General features: G+C 36.2%; 1 protein-coding gene across 6 annotated transcripts in view; it reads left to right on the top strand.

Annotated features, from left to right (window-relative positions):
- Positions 1–16,580, top strand: part of LOC124416484 (trichohyalin) — a 70,297-nt gene that overhangs the window by 2,586 nt on the left and 51,131 nt on the right. The gene's annotated exons all lie outside the window — the stretch shown is intronic.

Raw genomic sequence — 16,580 nt, 5'->3', positions numbered from 1 at the left:
AGAGAAAGAGAGAGAGATGCTATTTTTTTTTTTTTTTGCTTTCGCTTGTGCCGTGCGCAGAAATCGATTTCTAATTACTGATAACCACGAAGTTGAAGTTCGTGATTTCATATCACGCCGAAATGTGAACATCGAAATCAGAAACTTTAACTGTAGAAGGTTTGACAGATTATCATTATTTTAAAGGAACAAACTTCATCCTCAGACCATTCTTTATAATCATTCTGTTAATCTCCAGCCAACATTTGTACAAGCTGCAAGTGTGACAACCTACATTAATTTTCTGTACCATACTTGTCACATTAACGTTTATGCGAATTCAAACCTCATTAATCCTCAAAATTCTTCAAAAAGTCTTAAACTCACTCCTAAAGATTGTACTAATTTACTTGTACATATTTGAGTATTAAATGCAGTAACATAAAACGAAACTTGCGGCGTGTGTTATCCACTCGATTCTCCTCTTCTCTGTGCCATAATTTGAAATTCCTTTTTGTATGGGAACCTTTGGTATGAGAGCCATAAATAAAGGACTGCTCGTTACATATCTCAGCTATTCAGCTGTGCTACGTATTATATTATATTATATAATCTTTGAACGCGAGAAATGCGAGAATCGTATACGAAAGAGGGATTTTTCGATATGCAGTATTTGTGTATAATCTTGTTGAACAATTTCACGCTTGTATAGTGAAATACATCTATGTATAGATAGTGAATCATTTTTTTGCGCTGCGCGATTAATCTGCTGCAATTGAACGCAAATCTAGACTGCGAAACTCAATTCAATCAATCTGCCAGTCAGACGTGGTGAAAATAATATATTTCCGCAAATATTTCTCCGGGGAAAAACTGTTGTGAACTTGAACGTTTTTTTTCTTGATGCACACAAATGCAGCTTCTCGAATTATTAAGCTCATTTTAATATTTTCATTTCCCGGCATATGTTATACACCTTGATATATATATTTGACGAAATTTAAAATTCTTACCTTTTACTGTTATTCAAAAAAAATTTTTGTCACTTTGATCTTTTCTTTTATCAAAATAAATCTGCAAAACTTCGCTTCATTCAACATCACAGAGCTTGCGAATAAAGCGCTGAAATCCGACGTCAAACCAGCTTTAGAGTTTCTCCCTAGAGATGTTGTGCGTGGGCAGTTCGCCAGATGAGACTCGCATTTCTGGCGGCCACTGACTCATCATCCTATACGAATAATTATATCACAGTTAACATCTCGAAAGATCCGAGAAATCCCTTTACATTTTACATTATTTACAGCTTGAAATTATGCGTACAGTCATTGACCATTTGCAGATTTTAGCACTTGAAATGTTACCGAATATCGTGGAAATAAAGCGATGCGAATGTAATTTCTGAAATAACTGTCAACTCGATTGTCCGGTTCAATTAAACAAAACGTTTCAATTAATGTTTATAGATATAAATAACGAATCAAGTCTCGTCTCCGCGGCGCGGAAGGATGTAATAAATAATATACCAGAGAGAACGCAAAATAATTTTCAATGGAATAAGCAGCTTAGAGACGAACTTTAATGTGCATACGATTTTTTTTTTCTCTCTTCATTTTTATATCATATATTTATTCCAATTATTATTTTTTCTTATAACGTATTAATCATTTTCCAAAAGTAACATATATATTATTTACTGTAATAAAAACTTCATTTTCGACAAGGACCAGAAAAAAATTTTGCTACATTTTGAAGATGTTTGAAAAAGAAAGTGGGTTCGATCTTTCGACCAATACTTTTATATGAAAATTTCTAGAGCAATTATCTAAAATCTCAAATTTTCAATTTTTACCTATACCTCAAGGAATGCCCCATGTGATTGACGAGTGGTTCGTACACCTAATACAAACCTGTAAAAACATGCGTTAAATGCATTAGCATTGCTATTGCCATTATTATTATTATTATCATTATTATTATTATTATTATTATTATTATTATTATTATTATTATTATTATTAGGGCGTTTCGTATATACTATAATCTGTGTATTATACCCGCAGTACGTGTTTATAGTATGTAGTAGTAACTTGCCGACGCAACGACGACGTCGACGACGACGACGACGACGACGACGACGACAAGATATTGATTTCCGATAATCGTACTTATACGTTATTCCGACGATGTGTTTCGCTTAAGTAATGCAGTGATTAAGTATAGTAACGATGCAATCAAGTCATCGTCACACACAGCGTCACGACGGGGTTCACTTCGCCTTTTAACCTCTCTGTGAAATCATTACTCCGGTCTATGCACGCATCTGCATAATGTGGAGCAAACTACAATGGTTATCGTGTTGCACGAAAAACGTCGATTATACGTAGCATACGTACATACATACGTATCTAAAGTTTTCTGTGAAACTTAACGTTAAACGCCGGCAAATAGGCAACCGAAGCTACATCCTGAATAGCTCGCAATACAAAATGTAGCTTCGGTTGCCTACTTGCTGGCGTTTAGCGGTGAGGTTCACAGAAAACTTCGGGGTATAGTTGCTATTTTTACACATACCACTCGCATTTAACAAAAAAAAAAGGGGCAGAGGAAGAGGTGGGGGAAAATGTATGCAAATGAAACATCGACGCTCTTGCTTACCGCCATTTGCCATTGGCCGATATATTGCCGTGCGTGCTGCTGAAGCGCGAACAGCGGAGCGAGTGGAAATAGGACGTGACTTTATGTATGTGTATACATAACCTATACATGTATCCGAAAGCTTATACGTACTAGACGTGCCTTTCCATCTGCATTAATCCTTGGATTATCAGGTCTAATTCCTACCCATCGACGACGGCCGTCGACATTAGAATTATAGAGTGTCGTTGAATCGATCGCTTCTTCCTTATTCTTTGCTTGCGTTGTGTATAAACGAGTTCATTCACTGGTACCGAGCCTCAGCTGCCCTCGGCTGGGTACCGACGATGATCATTTTGCTCTTGAAAAAAGAAATCTCTTTGATCATTTTTCACCTCAGAATTTCTAACACGATTGTTATTGCCTGCAGTAAACCTCTGCGAAAACATACAAGCTACCCGTCTCAATCTGACAAACTTTTCTTTTCTGTTTTCATTCGTTGTAATTCGAACTACTTAAATTCGACATTAGTCATAAAACGTGATTTATCCATACCAGAATATAAAAATCGAGTCGACTCTACACTGTGAATTCTTCTTTTTAAAATAATTTTCAATTTTCCGCGGCTTTTGGAAAACTATACGAGGATTGGCTGCAGCACTTCTGACGTCATCAAGCGTAGCTACGTGATGCGTCGCGCGCCATCTTTCGGCACTCGCGCAAAGATTCTGATTCGTGCGTACAAAATGCTTGCGAGTTTATTAATCAGGTCTTCGTGTCTGTACAGTCTGTTCCACAACGGACTACTTTCATTGGTCAGAGCATCTGTGACGTAGTTGAAATGCGCGGTTGGATGAAAAGAAAAAAAAATCTTAATTCGATTGCAGTTTTCGAAAAAAGTTTAACGAGTTAAAATTACGTTTTCAGTCTGTTTACCGCGATGAATGTGGCTTTAATTCTATACACGTATATTATACAATATATACTTAGATCTGGATTCATTTATTTATTCATTTACTTTGCGTTTTCCTTATTTCGGTCAACAGCTTAACACGTGCATAGGTGGAAGGTATACAATGTACTACGCGTATACCGCACATTTTATACATACACATATACACTGGGGAAAATCAACAACGTTCCACAGAGATTGTTCCCTGGCTTATCCACTATACCTATATATTTATTTGTACATTATATAAACCCGAGAGACGATTAATAAGTTAATTTTCCGTCGGCGCTGTTGCAGAGCCCCGTGGAAGTTAATTTCTATCGCAAATATTTGACAATTTTATGCCAACCACCTCAGCAACAACGTATATATACATATACGACGTACAGACGTAAAACACATTTAATTGTTATTATTAATATTATTTTTGTTGTTGTAGAAATTCGTCATTAAAGCCACTAGCTTTCATTTATATACATATATTATCATAATTTCTGTGAAGAAATAAAATAGACTTTAGAGAAACGAAACGTTTATTTATGAAATGACAATTTTAATGATTTGAAATGGAAAATAATTGTTAGATACGTGTACATGTGTAATGATGCGTTTTTGTTTTTTTACTTTCCGTAAAAAAAAAAAAAAAAAACCCAGAATCTTACGAAGTAAAAGATTCGGCATCGTGTATCGCTGACGATAAAATTTCATTCCGGTTTTCGATGCCGGGCATCTGAAGCAGAGGAGATATACGTACGTACATATTACGTATAAACGAAGAGATCCAAAGCATTAGCCTAAGAAAGAAAGACACGCATTTGACTGTCATGGTTGTAACAGAGAAAGACTGGAAAGGCGTCTATTCACCCTGTGCCCTAAAAATAACTCTAAAAATAGCCAACCCCCATCTCTTTCCCCCTACATTTCTCTCTCTCTCTCTCTCTCTCTCTTTCTCTTTCTCTCTCTGGCATTTTTCTTATATCCAGCTGTTCTCCTGGAATCTTCATTATTATATATGTATACATATACATATATACATGACTACTACAGGCGCGCCTGTTCCTCTCGCTTAACGTCCAATGTAGTACGAAGTTTGTCACTTTACCCGGTTTTCTTACATTTTTCTTTTCTTTTTTTCTCATCTCTCATCTCTCATTTTTTTTTTTTTTTTTTTTTTCCTTTCTCATCAGTATTCTCCTCCTTATTTTTCCCATGTCTTATATATTTACACGCGTGACGAAGTCATTTCCTGCTTCGTAAGCTCCCTGCCTTCGATTATCCGTTATATTATTTACACACATATATATATACATATATATATATATATATATATATATATGCATGTGTATGTGTTATACCGTATAATGAGCTTCAAAGTATTAATTAAAAAAAGAAGGAGAAAAAAAAAAAAAATTCTTCTTCCCTTTGGCCGTGTGGCCTGTAGCAGCTTTGCGGCCGCCCCGTTTCACCTCTGACGTGGCGGTGTAACGAGGAAAAAATGAAAATTAATTACCGTAGTTCCACTCCTTCGGTAACGGCAGCGGCGTCGTCAACCTCTCGTCTAAAAATCATCTTCCTTTTTTCTTTACCCTAAAGGTAAATGGCGGACCACTCAACTTTCAAATTTCTCCCGAAGTATAAACTTTTCGACACAATTACTCTGCGTTGTGTTTCTCTACTCGCTAAGAGATCTCTTCAGGATCTTTTCTCTTAGCACGCACACAGATCGAAAAAGTTTTTTTTTTTTTTTATTATTTCATATACAAGAAAAATCTAGGTCGTGTTATCTGTAAGATCCATTTTGTAAAGTCGAATCATAGAATTTTGGTTAAAATTTGAAGGAAATTCGGATGTGTAAATATCTCTAAAGACTGTGCAAATTTTTTTCTCACCTGCCAAAATAAAACTCTCCATATCTCTGTGGTAAATTATTTTTGTCAGATCTTTCCGGAAGGGGGAAAACAAAAGAGAAAAAAAATAAAAGAAAAAGAAAAAAATTCAGATTGATGTAACAAGTTCCAAGTAGCAATGATGGCTATGTTTGTAGTAACTAGGGGGTAAAAAATTACATGTTTCACGTCTCGTCTCGCCTTCCTCGCGTTGACGCCATCGCTGCGAGCTCGAATACACGGAGACACAAGAGGCTCTCTTTTATATTAATGCATATATATATATATATGTATATGTATATTCTCGTCCAGTCTTAAATTTTTTTCTTCCACTTCTTCTCGTGTTTCTTCATTTTATTTTTATTTTTTCTATTTTTTTCTCCCTGTATTTCTTTTTTTCTTCTTCTTCTTCTCTGACTTAACTCTTATATCCGTGGCTGGCTGGCTGGATGGCTGGCTGCAGCCTGGATGAATTATTAGGGTTGAATATATAAGAGAAACCATTGTTCATTAGCATTCTTCGTTCTTCTTGACGATATTTTTCGAATCAAGCCCAGAAAAATTTGAGGGTCGGTACCGTTTTGGCTCCAAATCATGCGGTTTTTGTGAACATCAGATTAGTTTACGTCAAATCTTTGATTTGATTTTTACCTTTTGAAACTGAAAAGTAATATCTGTACGAATATTTTGATGTATTATAAATCGTTGGAAGAAGAATTTTTTTTTGTCTTGTAAGTAATTTTGAAAACAAAAGGAAAAATCTCGTCATCCTTTTTTATACGAAATTAGAAGGTATATATATACGCGAATTTATTATATATTTTTGCACGCGTATTTTTTAAGTAGGAAATGCCTGAACACTTGACCACGAATTTGCCTGATCAGCCATTCGTTTCTTTTAATGAAAGAGATAAAAATAAAATTGAAAATATAACAAAGGGAGAAATTGAAGGCACATACGCAATACTAAAATGAAAGTTCGAACGTGACTTTTAACACGTTAATTTAACGTACATTGTAATCCTGAGTTCTATACCTACCATGAAATATTGAATTGCTGCGGTTATATTCAATCCGCTCGGAGATAAAATAAAACTTGAACCGTTTGCTCTGCGTATTGTTCGACTCGTTCGACGTTATATTCGTTTTTAGCTTTTGTCTGAATTTCTTACTCTCGTTTATTAGATTCAACGATATCCAGAGTAATTAAAAGGCAATTCGCGCGTGATTATCACATTTAAGTATATATAATAACAACTAGCTAACTTATTCAAATTTGACAATAATGACAACTTTTTTTTTGCTAATTTACTTCACATGTCGACATTTTTTTAAACAATCTTTCAACTGAGAATCTGTAGCAGCAACACCAGCAGCAGCAGCAGCACCACCACCAGCACCTAGTTTTCTTCCTCTAGTTATTGATCGAGGAAGAGTTCTCGCAAGTTTATTTTAGAAACACAGTCGCATGTGTGTGCTTAGAGGTATATAAGCCATACCTACACCTAAATACGACGGTGAAATGTTGACGCGGCGAACAAAATCCCTCGCCCTTTGAAAACCGGAGATGCCGGAATTTAACTTTTCAACACTTCAAATTCTGCACCGACATTTTGAAATTTATTTTATTTTTTATTTTTCGTTCAAATTCACTCTTCGAATTACCAGAGATCGTTGATAAGCTTATCCGAATAATTTTGTAATGAAAATTCGTACATGTTTTTGTGATTCGCATCTCGGATCTGTATTAGGATGTAAAAAACCGTCGCACTAAATTTTATTTCACGTAATTTACACGCGCATGCACGTTATTTTAACCAGTTGTTATATATATATATATATATATATATATATATCATGCGGATAACGATCCGGAGTCTCAAGTCGGAGCGTAAATCGATTGAATCGAAAAGGATTGGATTAAAATTTTTTTTTTCTCTCTTTCTTTCTTAGTACGCAAATAGAACGTATAACCACCATCGACGAGTGGAACTCGGCATAGGAATGATTTATGTACCTACCTTCTGGCATCGTCGTCTCTCTCTTCAAACCAGAGAATCCGTAATTCTTACTGTAAATACGTTTCTGGCATTGACTGACGTACGTATTGGAATAAAGAGAATCAAAGGCAAAAAACAAACCGTTTGTAATTTATCAAGAATTAATTGTCATGGGGACAGATTTGGTTATCGATATCTCTCATGTGTGTGTGTGTGTGTCTATGCCTGAAAAACATCGAACGCAGAAAGTAATTACGATTAATTAATTTTTAGTCACAAAAATCGATTTCTTTTAAATATTTCATTTTCAGTTCAAGTATATCGATGGTTCAGTTTATAACCAGATTTTCATCAAGTCTATATTTCATCTAATCAGCTTTCACGTAATTTTTTTAAACTTTCAAATAAAACGGTGAAAAACTTGAGCAACCATATCGATTTCTGAAAAAATATTTCATCGTGATTGTTGCCGTATAGTATACTAACAAATTGGTTATGTGTGTCCACTATGGTGTATATTATCGATTTCAAAAATGAAGCGGGGAAAAAAGTAAAAGAAAAAGAAAAATTCAAGCCTCAATTTATCTGCCGCACAGTTGTCACTTTGTTTGCAGTCCCGATCGAACGATAGTTTCCATTGTCAACGCGCGAGTGTCGTTCAAGCTGCTTTTTCCCTTTTATCATTTCCATTTTATCGGTATATGGTATAACAATATTACTGCCTCTCGTCGTGGTTCTATTTTATTTTTTATTTTTTTTTTTTTTTATACCCAAAGGAAAATCGAATCTGATATATCGCGGAGATATTCTTTGCTCAACGATTTATCAACTGCATTTCCATTTGCACTTTCAGTGATCAAACTTAGAAGAACCAATCACGTTGAAGAAAAATCTGTGAAAAGCCAAATCTTCGAAAGTCGTTTCTAAAATTGCAAAATAATATGCGATTTCTTTTTGGAGATTCGTGACGTTAACGGTATCAAAATTTTGGCTTTTAGATTTAGTGAGAAACGATTACATCCACTTAGAAAAATATTTGGCGAACCAGAACCACGTGATCTGATCGGATTTCTAGATGTGTGCAGCTTCTTTCTTCACTTTAAATGCATGCGTGCGATGGCATGTTTGCAAGTATTAAAGCACTTGTGGTTGTCGTGTTGTACTTGAGTCGACTTGGCGTCGTCTGGAACGCTTCGCGAGGAAACCTAACTTTACTACATCATGTTATTCTCTTTGGAATCGTTGCTACTCAACTAATTACTAACAGTGACGAGATGCGGCTGACATCATGACGCATGGTTGCTGAATTATTCCGATTCGGTCATTGGGTGCCTACTTGCCGCTTGCTATTATTGTAACTTTGTCATTTATCTTGAAAATTCATCTCTTTTATATCGTGTCTCTTATGCAGCTTCATCGATGCTTCGGAATTGCAGGCTTAGAGGTCCAACCGAGCTTCATGATTCGTGGGATATAAATTCCAAGAGCAAACTTTGCTGAATATTATCCTTAATCTTTAGTTGAAATAAAAACTTGCGCTATGAAAAATCGGATCGGGGTCATAATGTTGATGGTAAAAACTGCTGACATTTTATCTTGTGTAAATCAATGACTGAGGACTAACGAAATCCGTTTATATACTTTCAGTGCAGCAGTTTACTTATTATATTTGTTTATTTATACTCTCTCTTCTTTTCAACACCGTTGCGTATATAGGAAACACGCACGTGGCGTCGTTAATCTTGACGTATAAATACGTTAGTCGTAGGTACACCACGTGTAAATTCAAGACGAAACTTCCCTCGAGACATTCACACTTATAGGATTAGAAACGCATAAGCGTAAGAGTTTTTGGTCCCTGTGGTGATGAATTGTGTTTTTTCTCAACCTTTTACGTTAAATTAATTTGAAAAGGTGAAAAATGAGCCGATATTTATACGTATTAATAATAAAGGGAAAGAAAAACGGTTCAGTAGCGTTTCCGAAACGTATGGAGTTTAGAAAATTAAGAAAAGTTTAACTGCTTGCGTCATTTAAAATTATAAATCCAAGGAACTCGCAGTTGTCACTTCCAAGCACCCTTTGGACGTGCAGTTTCAACGATTCGCCATTTGGCACAAGCAAATCAAAGCTCACTCACGCCAATACCTGCAACTGGAGTGTACTGATTTTATATTTTGCTTCGCTTCTTTACCTTTTTTTCTTCCTTCCTACCTTCATTGGTTGGTGGGTCTAATCTCACGCGAATATCTTGACAGTATAGTCGCTACTGCCGTTCCACTTACAACGAAAATCTTTGAATCGACGAAGAAAATTACTTTTGCTCGAACCAAGAAAAGTGATTTTTTTTTTTTTAAGTTTATTATTGTTCTTACAGCGTACATGAGTTTTTAATTCACTATTCAAATCTCGTAGAATCTATGCCATTTCTTTTATTTCTGTCTCAAATATTTTTATCACACTTGTGTGGAAAGTGGACCTTTGCGTATAAAAATTTAGCGGGACGAAAAAAACCAATTAATTTTATCATCTCAGTGTTGCGAAGATGGATTCGCGCACGTGCGGTTCACAATTCCTCCACTTTCAGTGGTCCTGGAAATACTTGAATTTTCCTTTTTCTTAAAAAATCCTGAAAATATCCTCGAATTTTTTTTGTGTCTTAGAAATATTCTGTTTTTAAGATTTGCTACAAATGACGTATTTATTCGTGTGTACACTGAGTAACTGTTTTTAAAAAGTGGATTTTCGCCTCGAATAGCGTTTTTTGTATCTCTTACAGTTTCCTCTGTCCTTTGCATTCGTGTAATTTTATTTTTCCTAAATATTCTTAAATGACCTGAAAATGTCTTTGTATTTGTTACGGATTTTTTACTGGACACCACGAGAAGGATTTAACCACTAACGTCACTTTTTATTCCCCTGTTATAAAAATTATCCTGAGTTACTCGGGCCAAAAATAAATTTCTTGGCGATCGCAACTCTCGTGTGATTGTCTTCGAACTTCAAACTCGTCGCAATTGCCAAATATATCGTTCCTTATTGTCACACAATACTGTATACCTACTATATTCTGTACTTCCGTAAATGCTTGTGTCAAGTACATCTATCGAACTTTTATATACATATACACATATATATATATATATATATAATATCGTCTATAAACTAATCGTAAGAGATGGGGAAATGTCTCTGGAAGCCATTGAAATTTCCTCGCTTCAGTGAACTCTGCACAGTTGGGCAGCAGCGGCAGCTCGTTTATTTGCCGTATCTTCATCCTTTCTTAAGATTATCGATCAGTTCACCCATTCTTCCGTTAATTTCGAATCGCCTGAACCGTTGCACGTAGGGTATACATATAATTAAATAATAGACTGTCGATTAATCCCGCGATCTTTACATCTCGTGCAATAAACGTTATTATTACATATGTATGTACCTATAATTGTTACGCAACAGCTTCGAGGGGAGAATATCAAGCATGTTTATTTCTACATAAATATATATATATATATACCTACGTAACACTCATATATTTATCAGTAATACTCACAGTTATGGGGAATTTTTTTTTTTTTTTTTTTTTTTTTTGTTCAAGTAAAAATCGTTTAAATTGTCTTGTAGTATCATTGCTGACTTATGCCTGTATTTTTGTGAACCAGATTCAAGTTTCAAAGTTTCAAAATAGGATTATATTTTCTTATTTTGTTATTACAGTTTACTGATTAAAAAAAAAAAAATTCCTAAAATCGTAAAACTACGTTTTTTCCTCAGCCTGAATCGTTACAATAATTTTACTAACTTCAGCATGATTTATTGCGAACCAGTATAATTTTAGTGATTATCATTCCCCTGATTTTGACGAGGTGCTAGCATCCATACGATATAGGACGATTCTTCAACTACGGTGTTTCGCTCAAATGGAGTTTATTCTTCGTTTCTATCCCCTCCTATTTTGTCCTATTTAGAAGTCTAAACGTCACAACGCCACGTATACCTATACATATATGTATAAGAAATCCTCGTAGAAACACGTGAATATTTTTTTGCTTTCGCGCAATTTTCTCCATACCGACCATGCATGCAGGCTGGTGTGTACATGTATATGGAGAAAGAATTTCACGGCTATGAGGATGAGGAGGAGAAATAGGAGGCGCGGAAATTGAGCGACGCTTTACGTGTTGGAAAGGGAGATAAAATAGGGGAAGGTATATATACAGGTGTTTGTCCATCTATACGTAGACCTAAAATAGAAGGAGGAAGAGCAGGAGGAGGAGAGAAAACTAGAGAGGAGAGTAGCTCTTCTCTACCTGATGGTGGTGGTGGTGGTGATGGTGGTGGTGGTGGTGGTGGTGCCTACACACCGCGTATAACCGATCCATCCGCCTACGCAAACCGCCCACCGTTACTACCACCATTGCAGAGCACCTGGAAGTCGAGGTAGACGTGGACGAACACGAACACGAACACGAACACGTCTGCAGGGTGGGAAGGCAGGAAGGGAATTCCACTATCCCCGACGACTGTCGTATAGTAGCAAACTCTCGACTGCCATACTCCTCCGCACGGCGTGAGAGTATCAGAACCCGAGGAGGAGGACGAGAGGAACGTGGTGCAAGCGTAGGGCTCTCCGTCGTTCGCTCGATAACTGCTCCCTCCGCCATCATCCTCGTTTCTCTGGCACCCTCGCAAACGCTCACCGTTTCAACCCCTCGCCCCTCCTCTTCGATCGCTTATCCCGCCTAAATTCTCTCTCTTTCTCTTTCTCTTTCTCTTTCTCTATTTTTCTTCTTCTCTCTCTATACCCCACCAACGAATCATATCACAAGGCTGAATTTAGTAACGTTAAGGTAACGAAACCTTGGAGGTACGTGCTTATGACCGTCGTTGTGCAATTTTTTGAATGACCTTTGAGGTGCTGGCTTTTCAAAATATAATGAGTACATTTTGTTTTTGATGGCTTAACCCTTTCAGCCACAGTGGAATGCTCAGAGTCTCATGCGAAAAAATTTTCACGTCCTAGCTTTGTCACAGTTTATTTACAAGTTTAAATGATCTTGTTATTTCGTATAACTTCAAAAATCCACGAGTAACAAGTTTCGGGGCTAGAATCATCGAATTTTTATTGTTTTTCTCCATATTTTACATCCACACTATATTGAATCCGCTATATTGGATTTAGAAATCATTAAATTCTGACTTTAGAGTCGTGATCAGTGACCACAAAAACCTTTGACTGAGTAACAGAATACAGGCCTAGGGAATTGATCGCGGATCAAGTATACTAGCAAAAAGAGACGTGAAGGAACCATGAGAACTTGAAACTAGATTAAACAGATATTGCTGACCATTTTTCGATGTAGGGAACTACTCAGTACCTACCATACCCTTGTATGATTGTTTCGGTTGCTACAAGTTAGATAAACTGAAATTTTCGAATAACGGTTTCATTAATTTTTTACAGTCAGGTCCGTTTAGGTCACTCGTTGAAACGGTTCGTATTTGGATTTACAAATTTAATTTATCTATGTTCTATGTAGTTTCAAGTGAGTTCACAGTATCCGTTCAGCATACCTACTGTTCACACTAAAAGAATTTTAAGCATTTCACAAATCGGCCCCTACAAATTACAAACTGCGTCATATTGAAGTATATATAAGAAAGAGAAACGAGAAGTTGACTCTAAAACGGTCAAGTATCTGTGAAACGGTGCAAAAATAATTTCAATCTTCTGACTATTTCTTCAAAATTCTTTTCTCATTGTCAATTGTTGGCTCGAAAAGCTCAAGATCCGTATTATATTCCATGAAAGTTTCGAAAATGGAGTCACAAAAAACGGCTTTCTCATAATTCGAGACACCGTGCACCAGTGAAAATGGTAAACAGCCGGGGTGAATGACGTTGCGATAAATCGTGGAACAAGTCGACGGTGGTTCATTACAGGTTTAAGGGGCTTAAGGCCCAGATATGATCTAAGTCTTGGAGTCAAGTCATCTCTGCGTGATGCAGAGTTCTCGCCTTGCCAATGCAGGCTTGGGTCAATTCTGCAGCAAGTAGTAACCGTAGTTCCGGCGTTGGTGGGAGGCCACATCCCCCCCATTGCTCGCATACCGATATCGACCCTCCAGGGCCGTCTGCTCCATCCATCCATCCATCCACCAATCCATACCCTGCGGAAAAGCCGCGTAACGCGGTTGTGTTTCGCCCTTTCACAACCGGCGAGCTTGCGGGATCTCATTCATGAAGTTTGACCTACCACCTACCACCTACCACCTCCCCCTTTTTCTTTTACTCATCCTCCTCTCGCTCTTCCTTGTGGACTCTGGCGGCCATAGCTGTGATCTTCGAGGCCATTTTGTTCCTCCTTTTCTCTTTCTCTCTCTCTCTCTCTCTCTGTGTACCCTTACTCTTACCCTTATATTTTCTCGCTCTTATTCCACTAAAGTTACTTCCAGACCCTCGTCTCTTTGATTAAACGAAAATTTTCCAAAGGCATCGTCTGTCTTTCCCACCCCCCACCCTCTCTCTCTCACTTTTTTTCTATTTCTTGTTCTCGCCTTTGCTTGCCCCTTTTTTTCATCCCAATTTGCGGATAGGTATTATATATTGTATAATTCGTCGTGTACCTACTGATGAATCCACCGTTCGTAAGATTTATACCCACATCTGTAGGTTTCGTCGCGTTCCATTCAATCCTCGAGATCTTTTCTTCATCCTTTCTTTCCAAATTCATTTCTCATTCTTTCCACTTTCTATAATTATACACCGCGAAAGTCTTTTGTCCGAATCTTTGTCGATTATGACTTTCCAATTTCCAACAGCCTCGTTCACCCTTTATTCACTATATTTAGGTATACATATGTATATATGTATGTATTATACCTATGTTTACACATCATATTCGCAATATTCCTACCGCGTTAGTTAGGTTAAAGTACGTCGATCGTATTTTGCGAGCGCTCAGGAAGTTTACAGCATGCTTTATACGGGTATGGAATGCTAATGTGAAAACCCCGAGGTATATGGTTAGCTTTTCGCATATATACATTATAATTCGTGATAAGAAAATAAGAAAATATTGCCGAAATATGCTAATTTTTAAAGTGATTTTCCATTCACTTATAATCGCATTATATTTTGTGTTAATTCTTCTCACCGGTTTTGTTTTACTATTATTATCATTATTAGTAATTTTTTCTATTCGTTTGGATTTTATTTGAAAATAAAATGCATATCGTATAGAACGAAGAGACATTTTGGTGGTTTGATCATTCGCCTATAAAAGTACTAAAAGTTATAATTATCCGAGAGCACTTAAAATTGCTACGAGCGGTGAAAATTTTGACACCTTAAATAGGACAAGAAAGAGAGTCAAAAAAAAAAAAAGGAAAAAAAAAATTAATTCATACTCAAAATCATCGAAACGTAAGTTTTTAACCAGTTTTACGATATTTATTGGATAATTTGAAACTCAATAAAATTATAATGTCTCGATATCGATGGCGGATTTAAAGTTAATTGATTAACGCAACGGAATTCTAAACGCGGATGACAGAAAGAAAAAGAAACAGAACAAAAATTTAATTTCTTTGCGAGATCTCTACGTTCATAGCAATGAAAAGTAATTTTCCCCTCTTCGTCTGACATTAATAATTCATTGTTATCCGACCACGGAGAGAACAACAACAACAATAATCGGATCCTGGTTAATAGAAATTGTCTCTCAAGTGTATGAAAATTTAAATTCAAGGTTAGTAAATCGTGATCCCTCAGGATTCGCGGGAATTAATCACCGGTTTGCTTAGAAGAAACTAAACGATGCGGCTATTATTGGACAAAAGTCAATTCCGCTAGCTGAGTTGGGTCAGGAATTGGACGAGACGCGAGCTTCGTTCTTCGCTTTGTGATTTTCCGACAACTTCTCTTATACGGCTGCATGGTTAGGTATATATATACCTAGTGATAATGCTTCATGGTGCCAAAAAAAGATCGATTATGTCTGCGGGTACGACGAACCCGGCAGCAGTTGTCAATTTTGGATCGTTGGATGTCTGGCCAAGTCTGTTTTCTATATCCATTTGGCTGGTCGTTAAATGGAAGATCATGTTGGATGGTCATAAATCGGCTTCAAATGTGGAAAAAATTGATTTATCATTTTTTTTTAGACATATATTCTCAGTCTTTAGTCTTTCTGTAGATCGTATAATCCACACGAGTTGTCGTGAGTGTTTTAATTTTATTTATTATTTTTCAATCATTTTTTAAGCTATATAACTTCGTATTTTATACTTTTTTTTAATCATCTCCGAATTTCATTTTAGTGCTCAAGAATTAAGTGTACAAAAAAAAAAGAAAAAGAGGCCAGCAGGGAGACTCAGGGCTCGAAATAAAAATTTTGAAAAATTAGAGATTTGTTTCTTTTTATATTTAAAGCCAAGTACAGTTTCTGCTTTATCAAGAAAAAGGCAGAGTATAAGTCTGAGGGTTTTTTGGACTCGTTCATATAATTGCAGAATTTATTTGACGCGAATTTGCTGGCTTAATTTCTTTCCTGATTTTTATTATATTTCTTTCTTCGTATTGGAAAGACATTATTTTTTTGAACTCATTGAGATTTGATTGAACTCAACTACACTTGTTCAGTCTGTATTTCGCTATTATATCGTTTCGACTTTGTTTTCACTCCATTTCACATTGAATTCATCTCGAATCTTTGAGGTAAAGAAGCATTAACTTAAATATGCAATTAACATCCAAAGTTTTTATGCCAAGTTTGTAGTTTCCTGAAACAAGCCGTGTATCCGGATCCCTCAAGTCTCAGCAATTTCTATATATATTTTAACGATAAATAATATGCGTAAAAGCCAGAAAGTTACTCTCTAAAATTTCAAGTGTCATTTTTATTATTACGAGTGTTATATAGTTTCTCGAATAAATTTAATCAATTTTCAATATCTTTAACACGCGTTATCTCTCCACCTAATACGATCATCGTTTTTTACTCTCCGCCGAGCACATATGATCCGTCATATTTTAGCTCGATTAAACGTCCCACTTTCGCCCAGTTTCCTTCTCTGTATAAAAATTAATTTTTTCTGTTTATTTATTATAATATAATATGCGTTTTGT

Source organism: Diprion similis, chromosome 2, assembly GCF_021155765.1.
Source record: "Diprion similis isolate iyDipSimi1 chromosome 2, iyDipSimi1.1, whole genome shotgun sequence".
Taxonomy (NCBI): Eukaryota; Metazoa; Arthropoda; class Insecta; order Hymenoptera; family Diprionidae; genus Diprion; species Diprion similis.
The sequence above is the reverse complement of the archived record's forward strand: the minus strand, read 5'-3'. Positions and strand labels throughout refer to the sequence as shown.